General features: G+C 38.1%; 1 pseudogene across 1 annotated transcript; it reads left to right on the top strand.

The window, feature by feature from the left end:
- The first annotated feature begins 4,740 nt into the window (after positions 1 to 4,740).
- Positions 4,741 to 5,448, top strand: LOC308567314 (GTP-binding nuclear protein Ran pseudogene; annotated as a pseudogene). The gene has a single exon. The product of its transcript is annotated as a GTP-binding nuclear protein Ran pseudogene (transcript).
- The last annotated feature ends 290 nt before the right edge of the window (positions 5,449 to 5,738 follow it).

Genomic DNA, 5,738 nt, shown 5'->3' with positions numbered 1-5,738 from the left:
CTGCTTTTTGATCCAGTGATCCAAAAGGAATCCTTCCAGGAATATATCCTAAGAATCCTGAAACACCAATCAGAAAGAATATGTGCACCCCTATGTTCACAGCAGCGCAATTTACAATAGCTAAAATCTGGAAACAGCCCAAGTGCCCACCAGGAGATGAGTGGATAAAAAAACTGTGGGACATTTACACCGTGGAATACTACGCAGCTGTAAACAAGAAGAATCTTGTACCTTTTGGTACCATATGGAAGGACCTGGAGAATATTATGCTAAGTGAAATAAGCCAGACAGAGAAGGACAAGTATCACATGATCTTACTTATATGTGGAATCTAAAGAACATGATAAACTAATGAACAAAATAGATTCAGTGGCACAGAAGCATGGAACAGACTGATGAATCTCAGAGAGAAGGTGGGGGTGGGTGGGTCGGTGGGTAGATGGGGAGATACTAATCAAAAAATGTATATGCGTATATACATAACCCATGGACATAGACAATAGTGTGGTGAAGGCCTGGGGCGGGGTGTGGGTGGGGGGTAGAAGGGGAGAAAAAGGAGACATCTGTAATATTTTCAACAATAAAGATAAATTTTAAAAATATAAAATAAAACATATACAGAACTTGCATGTTTTATATCTTGACTGTATCAATGTCAGTATCCTGGTTGTGATGTTTAACTATAGTTTTGTAAGATGTTACCATTGGTGAAAACTTGGTGAAGCATACATAGGATCTCTCTGTATTATTTCTTAAAACTGCATGTGAATCTACAACTATCTCAAAATAAAAAATGTAAATAATAAACAGAAAGAAAGCCAAAAATGTAGAAAAATAGACACTAAGACACTTTTGGTATGACTACAAATTGGGAAAACATCTCTAAAAGGTAATTTGGCAACTGGTACTAAAAATCCTTTTAAAAATACTTTTGATCAGAAATTGCAAATCTAGGAATTTGTCCCAAGGAATTAACCAGTCGAGCACCTAAGATGCATGTACAATGAAGCAAGCAACATGGTTTGTAACCATGAAAATTTGTCATGTACACAATTAAAACTATGTATAATTATATGTAAGTATAAGAGGAAAGACAAAGTAGAAATACCACAAAAAAGCTTTAATTGGGTTGAACTGGGTTTTTTTTATTTTTTCAAGCTTTTTATTAACATTATTATATTGTTTTCATAACAAAAAGAATTATCACATACATACTATATATTAAGTACTGTGCTAGGCATTTTTGTGAATCATAAGTACTTTTCCACAATCTGGACGGACAGGAAACATTTCACAGAGGCATGGAAATGAGCGAAGGAATCTAGTTATGGGGGGGGCAGGGAGCTGAATGTATTAATTATGTATTGCTGTTTAACCAACTACCCCCAAACATGGCAGCTTTAAACAATTCTTTAGGAGACATCTTTGTATATTTAAGGCATGAGCATAAATGAGCTCTATAAGGTCAAGACTTGATTTTCCTATATAATTTAATAGCCCCAAAGACAAATCAAAATTAGTAAGAAACAACATTTCTTTTGTAAAGAAGTAGGACAGTGTTATAATTCCTCAAAGTTATGGGAAGACTGGTCTGTAGGTCTAGTTGTCTCCCAATTACAACCATAATACATTGATCACAGCTGTATTTTGATGTAATCTTTAAAATTATTTTTATGATCTGTTCTTAATTTCAGTTGCCTTTATAAAAACCACTTGGAAACAAACCCTACCATCAATTCTATAGAAGGAGCCAGTCCAGAGAGTTTTATGAGGCATCAACTCAATTCTCATAAATTAATCTGGGTATAAGATTTAATTCTTAATGAATTAATCCTGTGATGTTTAATTAGGTCTAAAAGTAGATTAAGATGTCTTTGATAGGTCCAGATTTCCAGTATTCCATAGTCAGTGGGTACCACTTTGGAGAATTTGAGATTGAACATCACACTGACACCAAGCCTTTAAGAAAAGACGATTCCATCCTTCTTGATTCTATTTCTTGATTCTTAATCGATCATGGCATTAAAAGACTGATTAGGTAGGAAAATCCAATAAATAAATTGCTCTAGTGCTGACTAGACTGTATCTCATCTTCTTCAAACATGTAAGTAATACAATGACTAAAAAGCAATCCACAATTAATTGCTTGGGCTTCAAAAGTACAGTTATTTGCAATGCAGCAATTCCATGATAATTATTTCCATCACTTTTCTTGATGCCTGTAACTTACCAACTAAATCTCCATGAGGGTTTCGTTGCCAATAACTTAGTAATTTTTATTGGCCAACTTGAATTAAATCCCCTTACATATGTTTTCCAAAATGTACAGCTAGTTATTTTCCAATCAATATAGAATTAAATTCAAGAATCTTGAATGGTAGCTAAGCCTCTAAAACACTGAAGCTGCTGCCAACTATATTCTTTTCAAAGGAAGTACAGGAGCACACAAGGCAGCTAAATTAAAATTTCCAGACTCTGATCACTTCTTGTTGGTTACTGTGTGTGTTGTGTAAGAGAAAGAACAGGGATTTTGAGATGATCTGACTGGCTTAGCTTGAGTTGTGCGGTGGGCAGGGTTCTAAGATGGCTCCCAAGATACCTGCCCCCACTGTACACACCTATATAACCCCCCTCACTTGAGCAGGAATTGTGAATATAATGAAATAGTCACTTCTGTGGTTACATTATGGTTGTTTAATGATGGGGATACATTCTAAGAAATGTGTCATTAGGCAATTTCACCATTGTGCGAACATCATAGAATACACTTATACAAACCTATATGGTATAGCCTACTATAAACCTAGGCTGTATGGTAGATCCTATTGCTCATAGGCTACAAATCTGTACAGCATGTTACTGAACTGAGTGCTGTAGGCAGTTGAAATGTATTGTACTATGATATCATTCAGTGATAGGAATTTTTCAGCTCCATGTCAATCTTATGGGATTGACCACCATCATATGCAGTCCCTTGTTGACCAAAATGTCATTATGACTGTATATTATATAAAACTCCATTGTAGTAGACTAGAGAGCAAGGCCTCATGGCCTTGAAGAAGCCAAACTCTCATTTGTAGAGAGGTTCCATATGACAAGATACAGTGGGCAGCCTCTAGGAGCTGAGAATATCCCTCCACTGACAGACAAGTCCTACAACTACAGGAGCTGGATTCTGCCAACAACTAGTGATCTTCAAAGAGGACCCCAAGCCTTAGATGGCCCCATAGTCCCAGTAACCATCTTGAAATCTGGTGAGATGCTAAGTAGAGGACCCAGACAACCCAGGACCATGCCCATGACCACACTCTCCTGATCCACAGAAACTATGAGATAATAAATTCACGTTGTTTGAAGCCACTAAGTTTATGGTAATTTGTTATGCAGCAAAAGGAAACCAATATAAGTCACATGCTTACCCCTTGGCCTGAGGAGGGTGGGATACCTTAACAGTTGAAATAAGGTTGCACCCAAATGGGGAGGGGTGGTCCTCCTTAAGCAAAATTTAAGTGTCATCATCAGTTGGGAGGATGGATACTGGAATAAAGAACAAAAATTATCCAAGACACTATATTCAGCATCATAGGCCTTCAACATTCAACTCACAACTCTCCCCTACCATTAGCTCTATCTACTGCCATATACACACTTCTTGATCTACATGTCACTGAGCCAGACACTAACAAAGAACACATGAGGGCAACAAAATCTAGTAAGAATGTTGGACTAATAAAACATATTATCATCTTAAATCTGCCCCTACTTAGCTATCTCACACTGGGCAAGCCACTCAAGGGCCACAGTTCCCTGTCTGTAAAGAAAGGAATTAAATTAGCTTTAATGTTTCTTTCAGCATCAGAATTCTATGGGATATTCTTTAATAATAAAAAAATTAAAAAAAACCAAAATAATTCAAAATAAATTTTGATTTGCCATAAAAGAACAAAGAAATGCCATACTGCTCCTAAACACATGCCTCTCAGTATTCCACCTCTGCAAGAGGCATCAAGAAAAGTTTTTGAGAAAACCACAAGGCATTTGCCTTTCACACCCAAATTAACTTAATAAAAACTACCACACAAAAGAAGAGAGTCTGGGAGTGGCATGGAGGAGAAGGCAATCAGAACCACCAGGGGACCGTCACAAGGTAAAATGTCCATGGTTGCAAGTCAATGTTTTGTGATGTAGTTGTCATGAACCATAATGTATTTGTTATAATTGTGTGGGAACATATGTATTTTACTTCTTTTCCCTTATTTGCCACTCACTACATTAAATGGCAACGCTAAAGACCTAATGTTAGAACTATAAGAACTCATCTGGAAATTCACACCTTTTGAAAATATAATCTATAATAATTTTGATCTCTTGGGTCATTTTAGCAATATAAATCAGGGGGGAAAAAGCATTTTTGTTTTTTGAAATGCCTACATTAATTCAAAAAAGCTGAAAATTAAATGTTAAATGTAGTATTTCACTTTTGAAATGTTGCAAAGAAATTTTAATCACAATTGTTCTCAACAAAACCCTCTGAGTAAGTTCTCAAGCCCCACCCAAATAAAAGAAGTCCTTCAGAGTGGAATTTTTGGTTGAACTATTTCAACCATAATCAGCTCCCATTACTGTCAGGCTTTCAGGCAGGTGATGGGGACTCTTAAGGGGAAGAGGTTAGAAGGAGAAAGAGCATTTGACTTGCACTTTCATCATCCTTCCAGCTCAGTCAGCCAGGCTGGAGACGCTTCTGGAAGTAACCTCACCATGGCCACCCAAGGAGAACCCCAAGTTCAGTTCAAATTTGTATTGGTTGGCAATGGTGGTACTGGAAAAACTGCATACATGAAACATCACCTGACTGGGGAATCTGATGAGAAATGAGTAGCTGCGTTGGGTGAAGTCCATCCCCCCGTGTCCCATACCAACAGAGGACCTATTAACTTCAATGTGTGGGATACAGCTGGTAAGGGGAAATTTTTCAGACTGAGAGATGGCTATTACATCCAAGCCCAATGTGCCATTATAGTGTTTGATGTAACTTTGTTACTTATAAAGATGTACCTAACTGGCATAGAGATCTAGCATGAGTATGTGAAAATGTCCCCATCATATTGTGTGGCAACAAAGTGGATACTAAGGACAGGAAAGTTAGGACAAAATCAATTGTTTCCACCAAAATTAGAATCTTCAGTACTATGAAATTTCTGCCAAAAGTACAACTCTGAAAAGCCCTTCCTCTGGCTTGCTAGAAAACTAACTGAAGAGCCTAACTTGGGATTTGTTGCCATGCCTGCTCTTGTCTCACCAGGAGTTGTCATGGACCTAGCTTTAGCAGCACAATATGAGCACGACTTAGAGGCTGCTCAGACAACTGCTCTCCCAGATGAGGATGATGACCTGGGAGAAGAAGCTGGAGCCCAGCTCAGAAGTCGTTTTTGTTTGGTGGTTGTTTAATATGTTTGTATTGATTTGAGAGAGAGAGGAAGGGAGAGGGAAAGAAACATCTATTGGCGGCTTGCTGCACTCTCCTACTGGGGATCCAGCCGGCAACCAGGGTATGTGCCCTCACCAGGAATCGAACCCTCTTGGTTCATGGGACGATGCTTAACCAACTGAGCCACACCGGCTGGCTGGGCTCAGAAGTCGTTTTATAGGCAACTGTCCTGTGATGTCAGTGGTGCAGCCTGTTTGCCACTTTATTATATAGCTAAGCAGAACCTGTGCTTGATCTTTGGGATGCTAGA

This window comes from Miniopterus schreibersii (assembly GCF_964146895.1).
Source record: "Miniopterus schreibersii genome assembly, chromosome: 14".
NCBI lineage: Eukaryota > Metazoa > Chordata > Mammalia > Chiroptera > Miniopteridae > Miniopterus > Miniopterus schreibersii.
The sequence above is the reverse complement of the archived record's forward strand: the minus strand, read 5'-3'. Positions and strand labels throughout refer to the sequence as shown.